Below are 14,635 nucleotides of genomic sequence, written 5' to 3'. Positions count from 1 at the left end.
GAGATTAACAAAGCCATGCTTGACTGATATATTTTATGTATTTACAGCATATACTGTATTCATTTTCTTGCTGTGGGAATACAAATTTAAAATCTTCCTAAAAAAGTTTTATAATGATCTGAATAATATACAGACCTTTTTTATTTCATTAAAAAAAAATACTAGCTGTTATACTTGATTACACAGTGCGAGAAACCTTCATTTCTCCACATTATTTCAGATCAGATGCAATTATCGGTAGTGCATAGAAGGAGGTCTGCTCTCTGCAGTGATTTCAATTCTGTCTGCTGCAGAATAAAAGATTGAAGTAAAAGGCGTCTGTCTTTTCTTATACCTGGCAGGCCACTGTCGCTCAGCGACCATCCGTTTGCTTCAGCTGGCAGGTAGGAGAAGCATTGTGGGTGTCTGCGGAATAAAGAACAGAGATGTGCGTGAGAGCAAAGGCAGCGATAGACAGCAGATAAAGGTGCAAAGGTGGTATTAGCGATGAAGAGAGCTCGGCGATCAAGGCGAGTTCCCATTTTAAAGAGCTGCAGGGCTTCTCATGGGGCCATCTGGCATCTTTGTTTCTCAGTCACTTTTCATCTGCTCAGACTGTCGAGGAGTGATTGCATTGTATTTTGACACAGATGGGGTATTTTGATCTCATGCTTAATTTATGCATTGATTGATTCTAATTGTAAACTGCTCCATATCATACCCCTTTTAATAGCCTTCTACAGTATACAGTATTTAATGAATAGTCCTAGTATGACGTGAGGCTCTTTGTGTGGTTACAGAGCTACAGCCACGCTGATGGCACACGAGGGGCCTCGTGTACAAAAGGTGCGTATGCACAAAAACGTGGCGTCCATTCTTTTTCACGGCAAAGTTCAGATGTATAAAGAGTAACATGACCGTGGAAATGTGCGGTGCCTCACGCCAACTGCATGGCTGACGTACGCACGTTTCTGCAGCTTTTGGTGCTTTGGCGACTTAGAGGTGATGCTGGGAAACTGTTTTCATAAATCTGCGCATCAGAGCGACATGAACAATTAGCACTGATGAACAATTCATGCCCGGCAACATTTGATTTCCACAATCCAATTGACGCAAGGACTCAGAATTCATTTGTTAACCAGTGTATTTAATGAACCACTGATATTTGTGAGGACACCTATTAATTGATCAAGGCGATCATTTATGCCGCCTATTGCCCTCACAATCGCTTCGTGACTCCAGCACATGCACAGAAAAAATTTGTCCTTTGAATTTACTTCATTTGTACATCGGTTGCACATGATTAAAATGTGTTTACTTTGACATAATTTACCCCTCTTCTCCTAAAAAAAAAAAAAAACATAATTTTTTTTCAATGTGCGTGTCCACTCCTGTGGATTAAAATAATAAATGGAGTAATCAAAAACGAGTCAAAGTTTTTGATATCCTCTTTGATATGCTGATGTACTTCTAGAAGAATAACAAGAAGAAGAATCACCTTTTATTGTCATGAACATGCATGCATGCACACGAAATTTGAATTTTGAATTTGAATTCAAAAGATTTATTTCCAATACCACACATAGAACATTTACACGTGAACCGTTATCTCACAGGGCTGAGTGTAGGTTACTGTATGAACACATTTGTTATGAGTTATAAAAATACATGGTATTAACCTTGTGGGGTGATCATAGTGAGCCATGCGTCCTCCCACCACCCCTGAGAGAGCAGCGTCACCCATGATCGCAGAATTTCCACGTTGATTGGAATGTACGAAGGAAATGTGCTTGGATTCATGAGTACGCAGAGTTTCATACATCTGGATATTTTTGTGCGTATGACGTTTTCTGGATTTGAGCGTACGCCATGTTTTAGTAGGAAAATCATGCAAGTCTTTGTACATGAGGACCCAGGTCAGACCAGGATCTACCCTTTTCAAAACATACAGTGGAGAACTAATCTACCACTTGTTGGCAATGGGGCCTATTTAACGATTATTATATGTTGTACATGTTATAACATCAATAATAGACGTGGCAGAGGTGCATAAAAATGTCAATGTCAAATATTTAAACAGATTGCAATCAGGTGGATGTGATGTAAAGCATTGGTTCTCAACTGTTGTCACCACGTGACCCGTATCTCTCTTTGGTCACTATATATATTGATCCACTTTTACAGAAGTTAGTAACTAAAAACAACATGTATGTTTAAAAATATCAAATACACGAGTATCCTATTTTCAAACATAACTACTCATTCTTACATGTTTAAAGTGCCTTTCAGAGCACCTTATTAAGAAAATGAGGATGAACATAATTGCATGTATAAAAATGTATACCTTGGCACTTATTTCTTCTTTTGGGAAAGTGCAACATCAATAGTTTGTTTTCTAACTGTAACACTTACTGTATAACAGTCTGACATATTATGCAATATTTTTTTTTACTACCTGTCCGCGACCAACCAGTTGAGAATCACTGATGCACCGTAAAGGATAGTGTGAACTGTTGTACTGTGAGCTGAAGAAAGTTATTTATTTTATCTTATTTTGACAAAACAGATATGAGCTATTGTTTGAGCCTGAGAATAACTCATCAAATGTCAGGGCCATAAAGACAAACGAGTGTGTTCAACGTGTTCGTTTTATTTCAGTTTGTTGCTGAGACAATTTCCCTGCCACTGCCAGCATAGTAAACTGAGCGGTGACAGCATTTTTAATTTTTCTTTTAACCCTCCACCCACTGTTCATCCACATATTGTCAATCCCTTTGGGCTCACACACTGTGCTTTTAATTGCCTTAAAGTCCGACTTGTGCTCGAACCAGGGATTTTCAGCCAAGAACAGCTAAGCCTATGACACGCTTGTTAGCGTCAAGAAACACAATTCATTGTGAAATAATGTCTCACTGTCTAACAATTTGCGCCACTTGCTTGACCACCACCACTTGGTGCCTGTCTTTTTCATTGGAGTTAAAATGTGACAATGAAATATCGAATGTGATGCAAACTTATCCCAACCCATAGGCCTTAGGATTTTATTCAACAATTATTGAACCATATTTCAGTCAAGCAATGTTGACTCGGGTTGAACTACATGGTTTAAGCTCTTGCAGCTCCTTCCCTCAGCTACCGATCAATGCAGACTAGAACTAGCAGACATTCCAACAGCTTCTTCCCTCTTGCGATCAACTTCTTAAACACCTAACCTACAATTCCATTCCAACATGCTGGGAATTTTTTGTCTTGAGTTTGTTGTCCCATTTCTGTCGGGCCAATTATATATTACTCGTGCGCTCACTGTAGTCGTCTCACCACGCTGCACTATTTGCATATCTGTTGTTGACCAATACTGGCCACTCATGCCAGAGTAGCATCTGCACCATTTGCACACTGATTGAGGAGTATCTGCAACATTTGCACAACCAACATTGTCCCAGATTATCGCACTACTCGTCACTTTAAACCGCATACACTCCTTGAAGTCTCGGTGCCCTTTGCACAATGGTCATTGCACCGGACTACTGCAATATTAGTCATTCGAACTGCTCTAAGTGCTAGAGGAAAAAATGTACCGGCATTACCAGATAACTAGCAACCCTTTACTGCTCAGTGACTTTTTTTTTTTTTTATGTCTGTTGTCGTACTAGAGCGGCTCCAATTAACGGAGACAAATTCCTTGTGTGTTTTTTGGACATACTTGGCAAATAAAGATGATTCTGATTCTGATTTAAGTATAGTGGAATGAATTTGGGTCACGGGGCCTCCCCTCTGCAGCCAGGCCTGGAGGTGGGGCTCGATGGCAAGCGCTTGTTGGCTGGGCCTGCATCCATGGGCCCAGCCGGGCACAACCCGAAGAGGTAACATGGGTCCCCCTTCCCAAGGACACTCTACCTATGGGAGGGGCTAAGGGAGTCAGATGCAAGGTGAGCTGGGTGGCGGGTGATCCCCAGCTACAAAAACTGGCTCTGGGAATGGGGATTGTACCTCTCTGGGAGGGAAGGAGCCCAAGCTGGTTTGCAAGATTGAGAGGTTCCGACTAGATAAAGTAGGGCACACCAGTTCTGTTGAGAAGGGTTGGACTCTTTTCCACTCTGTAGTTGCTACCAGTGAGAGGAGTCGAGCAGGTGAGAGGATACTTATTGCCCCACACCACCACCGGTTCAGTGCCTCGACTTTGGGGGTTCAGAGAGCACAAAGTTATATTTTAAACATAGTGATATGCCCCGTACACGCTGTTAGTTTCAAAGAATTCTGGACAAAAACCTTGAACACAAGAGCGCATTCTAAAATGTTGTTTTGAACAATTATAGAATCCAGTCATTTTTGCTGTTTTCACTGGGAAACATTCTTCTGTCTTCAAGTGATAATATCAAGGGGCTTTAGTAAAGGTGTTGTGATGTAAATGTTGCTGTGATCCTCGCAACTTTGTCCTTGACTCTGAGTAATGAATGATGCCCTCCAGTGGTTGTTTACGCGAGACAACATTCCTACAGTAGTCATTATTGTTCTGCTGCTGTGGAAAAAAAAAAGAATGCCGATTACTTTCTTACTAATGAATGCTCTGGTTTCTTCTCCATCTGAGCCAACATTTTTTTCTCTTTTTCCTGTCTTTTGTTTTTCTAATTGTTAATGCGTGTCACGACGAGTAAACTGTCTCATGATCATTGCTTATCAGATGTGTTCCAATGTTCCAGTCCACTTAATATATGTTGGTTTTGCAAGTAACAGTATAACCAGTAACACTTTTATGATTCTTTGGACATTCCATCATGATGAGAAATAAATCTGAATTAGTACTTTCACAATGTAAACACACAATTTAAAGGCTGTTATTCCTCTCATTTTCAATAGCCTTTGTCCTCAGCTGACTTTGGGCAAGAAGCAGGGTACGCAGGGCAGGTGACTGGTCACCAGCCAATCGCAAGGGCATGTCTGATAGCATGTAATTCACATTTATTTTGGGTGCAGCAATAGCTTGATTTTAATCCTGATTTCGGAAAACATAGACAAGACTTCACTTATTATGCATGCACTGTATACTGCCAAACATGACTTGGAATAAAAATTCATACATTTTAACAACTTACTCAAAAAAGCAAAGAGAGAATGACAGTCAGAACAAGATGTGAGAATGGCCTCAAGCCGGTCCATTAACTTTGTATAAATTTCTGTCATTCACAGGCTCTCTACAGTCAAATAACGTGCCATTAAAATGATAGTAGTGTTAGACATCAGGCTCTGAGGTCTTACCGCCCATAACTTGTAATGTGACTCATGGTGGTGTCAGAAGATGATGGATACTTCGTTTCGCCCTCTGCGGCCACATGATGAAATGTATCTTTGTGTCACTTGCAATTGAGGACCTTCTTATTCAGATCAAACATTGCGTCTTCCCGAGGATTATAGAGAAGGCCTTGAACGTGTTGAACCACTGTGATAGATTTGTACCTATTCCAGGGGTGCTTAATAATTGGGACGCTTCCACTTGTATATGTATTCCGCTCCTGACGTCTACCGGAGGGAAGAAGTAGTCCCCTTAAGCTAGACATTACCACTCTTCTATTGGGCGGAAATGTGTAAACTGACCTTGATGCCAAAGAACCTTAAAGGTCCCCTTCCATCAGATTTCTTAAATTGTTTTTTAATAGTCTCCGATGTCCTTTTTATCAATTTTGCAAGATCATTTGAGTTGAAAACCTTCCCTGCCTTTTACAGTTGGCAGTTGAGACAGCTGGATTTCTCATTAATATGCAACATGTAAATAAGCTTTGCTCTGATTGGATTGCTCCTCTTCTACAATTTAAATATGGATAACAGCTTCATTCTGACCGGCTGTTGGCAAATGACGGTATCTCGGGGGTTGGGCTAAGCATTCATAATGACCTCACGTTCATTTCATTCGATTAATCCAAAGGTGAAAGGTTATTTTACAAGCCATCCATGAAATGGGCCAGAACACAGCACAATTGTTGTTCCGAAATGATTGGGAATTTGAAGAAAACTAAACCTAAGGCATTTATTCCTCAAGTCCTCTGAGTTTGGCAGGTGACACAAAGTTCAAGCTTCGCACAAGATGCAGCAAATGTTCCCAAGATGAGTGGGAGTGTAGCAAAGACAAAGTAGGCAGGTTCTTGAATAAGGAATTAACTTTCTGCAGTAGATCACAAATCCACGGAAATCTGAACTGGTCTTTTGCAAGCCTTATGTGGTTGATCGTCTTTTGCGTTCAATCTACAAGCTGCATAGATGTCAAACTTAAACCAGGTCACAGACCCATGTTGACCTATGTTATGCATAAAATCCATCCATCCATTTTCCGGACCGCTTATCCTCGAGCTGGAACCTATCCCGGCTGACTCTGGGCGAGAGGCGGGGTACAGCCTGAACTGGTCGCCAGCCAATTGCAGTGTTATGCATAAAACAGTAGCAAAAATGGATTCTGATGGAAAGGGACCTATAAGGTGTTGTGATCAGTGACGGACATCAGAAGAGGATCCCTTGGGTCCGTCACCAGAGAGAGACTACTATTTCTCATCACCTGGCTTCTCAGAGATGAGACAATACAGTAAAGGGAGAACAGGATGGGGTGGGTCTGTTGTCACTATGGTAGTGTGTCAAATATGAAAAGAGCTGTGATGAGCTATGATGGTTTGCTTCCTCTCACATTTTCGACTTCTACATAAAACGCGTTTAGGAAATGATCCATTTGGTTCTAACAGCTTCTCAATTCCGCACTTATTGGATATGCTGTACTAAAGTTCATTACGATGGGTGACTGCTGGGCTTGTACTAAGATGATTTCCTTCTCCCCAATTGCTGCAACATTCGCGCAAACATAATTTCAGTTTAAATCGATGTGAGTCAGGCTCTGGTTTGATTTCTGTTGAATTGTAGCACAGGCTTGTTGTTTACCCACCATATTTGATCAGCGCTGCATGTTGCTGTAACTCTGAACAACAGAAATGATAATAGTACAGATGTCTGATTCTTGCTGAGTTTATTACAAAGAACTCTGGCTCTGCTGCTCTTTATTATGGAAGAGTCTTAGCGTTAACTTCTTAGCCTTGCGAGCACAGCCGAACACGCTTGACAGGAGCCATTGCATCCTCGAGCACCTTTTACAATACAACACCGACTAATGTTGCTTTGAGAAATAGTGTACATCAATAATTCAATAGTCATCTTGGTTTATAAAATAAAGTGGTTTGTAAAATGTTATAGCTTTAGTCCTCCAATATTAAACAGCTCTAAAGGACCATTTTTAAAGAATAACGATGTGAAAATATCAATGTTTTACGACACTGCCCCTGGGCAAGATAAGGAACAGTCACCCTGCGTTGGCACTGATGATGATCCTGTGTCCTGAATTACTTTAATATAGCTGTCAGTCAGATGTACTTTTAACTTTAAACCCAATCAATATCTTGTTCCCACTATATTTACTTTAGATTATTATTTCTTTGGTTAGTTAATTGCTCAACCCAGTGTTATCCGCTAATGTTCAGTCCGTCGAGATTTCCAAAATGTGAGGCTGGTTTGCTCACCTTGAGCTCAAAGTAGAATCTCACAAAGAATGCCTTAGACATGTTGAAATAATTTGGTAGTAAACACCGCACTCACTTCATTGCAGCCCTTTCGAGGATTGTCTTTTAGTGCTCATATTTTTTTCAACACTACTAAGAACGCTATTATTTTTTGAATAAGGTTGCTTTTGTCAAGTATCAAATCAGTAGGTTGATGTTTTCACAGCAAATCCACAAGCAACAGCCTGAGGTAAATCTGAGCAATCTAATGAGATCGATATACAGTACAGACCTATATAAAGGATTCTTCCCTTTTAAGAATATTTTTGAACTGTATTCTTTTCAATGACCACAGTCCACCTCACTTGATATATTGATAACTTAGTTGTTACAGTTTCAGCAACCCTTTATGGTTTTGCAGTTCTAAATAAAATTAATAATGAATGAATGAAAGGAAAGGGTGTTCTAATGAATTGCTGTTGTAATACGTTAGCTCTTATATTATTACGTATTATCATTGTATGGCAATGCATAATATACTTTAGTAATTAGTCTAAATGTTTTATCTGAGTGCTCTAATGGCTGAAATCCCCTCATTACTAATCGATGACTTTACCCGGACTACACACTTTCAGCGCTGCTGCACTTTTTCCCATTTTGGATTGATGACATCTTTTCTGACACGTGTTGCCGGTGTTATCTTCCACTGATCAATAGAAGCGCCAACAAGGTGGTTAAAATAACTCGGGCCATCCTCTTCATGCGGAACCTACTTTCATCCATCTAACTCAGATAATTGGTCCTGGTACAATACCCAGGGATATTTCTTTACAAAGCAGGTATCATTATAGGCGTGTCATGTGTGCCTTGAGAAGGCCTACAGGGAAGGATACGAGACTAAGATAAAGAGGATGGTTATTATAAGAAGCTGGAATGCAGTCGAGGATGATAGCTTTTGAGCAATGGATGCAGGCTTAAGCCGAGCGAAGTATGGGAGAGGCCGGGCTCAGATCGTGCTCTCCTGAGGGCTCGGCTATTCCTGCTTGATCCCATGTAAGCCTGTGCTCCTCGGGAAGGATTTTCTAAAAGCCATGTAATTAGTGATGTTAAATTTTAGAAAACAGTTATGACACATAACGTCATCTTCTGTTAGCTTCTTGCTTTCTGTTTCACGGTGATGATCTGCTAATTGATTGATTTGATTTGAAAATATTTGTTTTTATCTAAGAATACATTTGATTAATATAGTGTACATTTTTTTTTAGAACCTGTTGCAAGTTCTTCTTTGAGTCTTGTTTGGTAAAAGTCTGTCGCTTATTGGAAGAAAAAGTATGTATTTTTCTGTGTCTGATTTACAGTTGTAATATCGCAGTCTAGCCCACTAGGAAACATCAAATATAATGAATACATGATTGATTAATCTAAAAAAAAATTACAAGACAAAAAACTTTTCTGAACTCAATCTTGCTCAGAAGTACAGACTATAGTTAAAAAAAGTCTTGAGAGTACTGATTCTTTGTTTCTTGTCAGCCTAAAGAACCGAGCCGCAAAGGACTTTAAAGATGAAAGCTGTCGCTGGCACCTTTGCTACTCTCATAGCCCACAGAATGATATTGCACCAGAGCATTTTGTGACGAAAGAACAATGGCTCGGGGCCTCAGGCGCAGGGAACGTCAACCTCACTCTGAAAATATTTTATTGATTGAAATTTATTCATCAGCTGGTTCAAATATCTCTGAAAAGAAAAGAGATACAAGCGGGTGCAAAAGTGGGAAAACATAAGATTTATATCAAGTTCATTATTGGTTTCTTTTTTGTACTTGTGTATATTTCGAGAATGGCCAACTGAATGGCCACCGCGATCACCAGACCATTACTCAGAAGAAGCCAGAGAACATGTATGCTAATTATCTTCAATTTACTAAAACGGAGGTTTGCGCTTCAATGAAATTACACAAATATGCTCACACAAATTGCTCACTATCAATAGAAAATAAATTCACATTTTGATTGTAAAACATAATCAAAGAACAAATCTAAAGAAGAAACGAATATCATCTGTAGCCACGTTTACAACAGATTCTATTGAATGACTGCAGCAACACGCTTGTTGTCGCTTTCCCAAGGACAGCTTACTTCTCTTTGTGGGCCAGTGTGTGTCTACTTTGTACGTGACTTTAATCACTATTATATCCATCCATCCATTTTCTGAGCCGCTTCTCCTCACTAGGGTCGCGGGCGTGCTGGAGCCTATCCCAGCTGTCATCGGGCAGGAGGCGGGGTACACCCTGAACTGGTTGCCAGCCATTCGCAGGGCACATACAAACAAACGGCCATTCGTACTCACATTCACACCTACGGGCAATTTAGAGTCTCCAATTAATGCATGTTTTTAGGATGTGGGAGGAAACCGGAGTGCCCAGAGAAAACCCACGCAGGCACGGGGAGAACATGCAAACTCCACACAGGCGGGGCCGGGGATTGAACCCGGGTCCTCAGAACTGTGAAGCTGACACTCTAACCAGTCGTCCACCGTGCCGCCCACTATTATATGCTATATTATATTATTATTATTGTCATTGCATACTAACATTATTTTATTCGTAACATTATAATTTTATATAATAATACAAGGACAATAATAAAAATAAGATTTATTGTCATTTCTTAACAAAATGTAAGACTGACTCATGCCACAGTTATGTTGCTTACTTACGCAAAGGAAAAGTGTTTCTCATGGTTATGATGACAAGAAAGCAATGAAGTGGCATTTGAAATAAACAAATCGTTTTGAATGTGCTTTGGGATTGGTCAACAAAGAGCAGCCCGAGTTGGACTGCAAAAATTAGAGCGACATTATCCACCTACATAGCCTTCCGGCTGAGTAGGGCTCATCTAACACAGATTTAGTCTTGTGGAGCTACATGTGCTTTTGCCACAGAAAATATGCCTCAATATCAAATACTGTATGTATTGCATTTGTTTGTATTGCAGTACTGTCTTGGGTCTTTTGTGGTGTTGGAGCCAAGAAGGCGGTGGACCCAAATGCCTGGAAGCAGGAAGGCTAGGCAAGAGTGCAGGAATCGCAAATTTTGTATTTAATTTAAAAAACAATAAGGACAAAAAGATGCGTGGGATACTCCAAAAATAATTCACAAAGTAAAAAAAAAAAAAAAAAAGAAAGATTCAAAGCAACACAACGCTGGGAACAACTCACCACAGAAAATACAATAAAATATATATGTTTTTTTTAAATTACACGCATTACTAATAATCTCTGGTAAGCATGTAATACAAAATACTAAATGCTCTAAATGCTCAATGATCACAATTGTTGACATAAGTGCTTAAAGTATTACCAACCAGCAAAAAAAGTAGCCAGTATCTAATAAAAATGATGAGCCTGGAGTGACGTGCTTGTTGATGTGACCTTGGATTAGAACGTGCCCCCTCTGATGTGACCTGGGTGTTGCGCCAGTGTCCTGGGATTATGTTTAAACCACTGCTGGACCAACATTACACACAGGATTATTCACTCATCTCATATATCGCTGGTTTGCACGCAAACCTCTACGGGATTTGACACATTTAGTGAATATCGTCAAGGAAGGATTTTCTTACATTTCACTACAGTGAGTATGGAAAGTTTTCAGACCCCATATTGACAGTAAAAAAAAACAGAATTGTTAAATGTTTTTATTTATTATAAAAGAAAAACTGAAATATCACACAGCCATAAGTATTCAGACCCTTTGCTCAGTATTTAGCTGAAGCGCCCTTTTGAGCTAATACAGCCATGAGTGTTTTTGGGAATGATGTTTTTCACACCTGGATTTGGGGATCATCTGCCATTCCTCCTTGCAGATCATCTCCAGTTCTGTCAGGTTGGATAGTGAACGTTGGTGGGCAGCCATTTTCAGGTCGCTACAGAGATGCTCAATTGGGTTTAGGTCACGGAGTTGTTCTGAAGCCACTCCAGGACATGGCTTGCTGTTTGCACTCACAATAGTGTAGTAAATCATTTTTATTATAATGACTTTGATGCATCATTCATTCATCTTCCGTTACTCTTATCCTCATTAGGGTCGCGGGCGTGCTGGAGCCTATCCCAGCTAACTCCAGGCGAGAGGCGGGTACACCTTGAAGTGGTCGCCAGCAGATCACAGGGCACATATTAACAAACAACCATTCGCACTCACGTTCATACCTATGGGCAATTAACCTACCCTGCATGTTTTTGGGATGTGGGAGAAAACCGACGCAGGCACGGGGAGAACATGCAAACTGCACACAGGCGGCCGGGATTTGAACCCCGGTTCTCAGAACTGTGAGGTAGATGTGCTAACCAGTCGGACAGCGTGCCGCCTTGATGCATAATGAGTGTCTCAAATTATATCTGTGACATTCAGCAGTTTTATGTATCAATGCGTGTCAATTTTTTGCATATCTCTAATCAAAATCCAATAATATGTTTCACTGACAATGTGAGTGTACAGTTATTTTAGAGGTTTTTGCCCTTACATCAGCAATGAAATGAATACAGTTCTAAAAGGTTCATGGGTTCAGCGAATGTTTTAAAATTTAGTAATCCACTATTATTACTACATCCCTACTTGATTAATCAACTGCATACTGTACAAATATGTGATACCAGTCCAACAGTCTTGGTTAATTCATACTTTAACAGCTGCTTGTCTGAACCTTTTCCTGTTTTGCAAAAATAAGATCCAACAGACAATATTATTGAAGATGTAATAATTTGGATCAATTTGCCTCACATATGGTTCCAACTGAACATGGGTGTTACAAGGATTTACAATATGTACTGTAGGTGTTCACGCTGAGCTGTTACAACAGCGGGTGGCACGGTGGACGACTGGTTAGAGCGTCTGCCTCACAGTTCTGAGGAGCGGTGTTCAATCCCCGGCCCCGCCTGTGTGGAGTTTGCATGTTCTCCCAGTGCCTGCGTGGGTTTTTCTCCGGGCACTCCGGTTCCTCCCACATCTCAAAAACATGCATGGTAGGTTAATTGACAACTCTAAATTTCCCCGTCGATGCGAGTGCGAATGGTTTTTTGTTTGTATGTGCCCTGCGATTGGCTGGCAACCAGTTCTGGGTGTACCCTGCCTCCTGCCCAATGATAGCTGGGATAGGCTCCAGCACGCCCGCGACCCTAGTGAGGAGAAGTGGCTTGGAAAACGGATGGATGGATGATTTATTTTGGGAAGTCGAGGACTTTAGTCAATAGAACTCAGTGCAGGAGAAATGTGAGGCAAATTAGTATAGTATAATGTCCCTCTTTCTTCTTTTTGGTGGTTGTAACTTTTTCTGTATCGCTACACTAGAGTTTTATAAAGATGTCAGTAGCGTCAGGACATGTACAACACTTAATTGTTGTGCGTCCATCAATAGTAAAGATTTTTTTTTTACAATTTGTCCAAATGAGCACAACATAATTAGTCAACTTATTTTGCAAATATTGAAAGACTCTAAATGAAAGAAATCCTAATTCAAATTTAAGTTATTGAAATTAACCCATGTGATCTAAGCAACAACCGCTCCAGGTTCACGTCACCTTTCGATTGTTTTGAGTCACACTCTCATCATACTTGAAGTGTATCAGAGAGCAATAATGCTAAGTAATGTTCATACTGATTTAGTTGGTTTACTCTTTTGGTTCACAGGAAAAAGACTGAAATGACCTCACGAAAGCACCAAATAAGAAAAGTCATTGAGTTCAGGTCAACGTTTTTCAGTTGAACTTTTTCAGTTCAAAAAACACCAACAAAACTCAATGCCAGAAATGCAAAAATGATTTTGAAAGTGCAATTAACAAGGTCCCGCGACCCTAGTGAGGAGAAGCGGCTCAGAAAATGGATGGATGGATGGATTAACAAGGTAGACTTACTATATTATGGTATAGGGTTGCTTTCATTCTCGTAACATAACAAAATGTGAAGTCCAGTTGACATATTAATTTGTGAATACCGCAAAACTTTGAAATACATTTTTCTTTTACCTTTATGTCTTTTTTTTATGTTTCACTGGAGATTCTGTCCTTAAATGCCCATTATGACTGTGATTTGTCAAATTTATGGCCACAAATACAGTAGGGAAATAAAGGTTCTGAAGCGCAAACACCCACAGCTGCATGTGACGTCGTTGTTTTTTGTAAATTCCCCCACCTAGTACCGGGTGCTCGTAAACAATCCTGACCCCATTTGACAGGTTGTTTCAGTTAAAGCCTCGTCCCGCATACCCAGAACTGTTCCTGGTGCCTCTGAGCTCATGGATTATTCATGGCTCATGGAGCTGTCCCACTGTGTGCCTCGTTGCCTGCTAGGAGGACAGGCCTGGTTGCGTCAGTTCAGTGCCAAAAGTTGTCACGCAGTCCGTTTTTGACATTTGACATTGATCATCAGAGTTTGACACTTGTCCTTTTCGTCTAATCCATCCATCCATTTTCTTTACCGCTAATCCTCACTAGGATCGCGCGCTGCTGGAGCCTATCCCAGCTATCTTCGGGCGGGAGGCGGGGTACACCCTGAACCGGTCGGCAGCCCATCGCAGGGCACATAGAAACAAACAACCAGTCGCGCTCACATTCACACCTACGGGCAATTTAGAGCCTTCAATCAACCTACCCTGCATGTTTTTGGGATGTGAGAGGAAACCGGAGTGCCCGGAAAATACCCACCCAGGCACGGGGAGAACATGCAAACTCCACACAGGCGGGGCTGGGATTTGAACCCAAGTCCCCAGAACTGTGAGGCAGATGTGCTAACCAGTCACCACCGTGCCGCTTTTTGTCTACTAATAAGAAATTGCACTGAAATTGTTTTGATTTCTTTGTTATGCAACTATATTTGATAGTAGTTATTGAAATCCTAAAAAAAAGTTCAGATTGATGAATTAAGCAAACACAAGGTCTTGTTTTATTCCCACTCCAAACTATGATATTACATTGCTATGAAAAAGCATTTTATTTTGGACTCTCCCAGGGTAGACTTGATGAAACATCATAAGAACAATATAATATTGGTCTGCGTAGTTAGCTGTCACTGCATAAAACACTTTTAGGAATACAGTATCTCTCTTTCTCTATATCTCTTGCTCACTATCTGTCT

This window comes from Phycodurus eques, chromosome 16, assembly GCF_024500275.1.
Source record: "Phycodurus eques isolate BA_2022a chromosome 16, UOR_Pequ_1.1, whole genome shotgun sequence".
In the NCBI taxonomy this organism is placed as follows: domain Eukaryota; kingdom Metazoa; phylum Chordata; class Actinopteri; order Syngnathiformes; family Syngnathidae; genus Phycodurus; species Phycodurus eques.
This window is presented reverse-complemented; position numbering follows the sequence as displayed.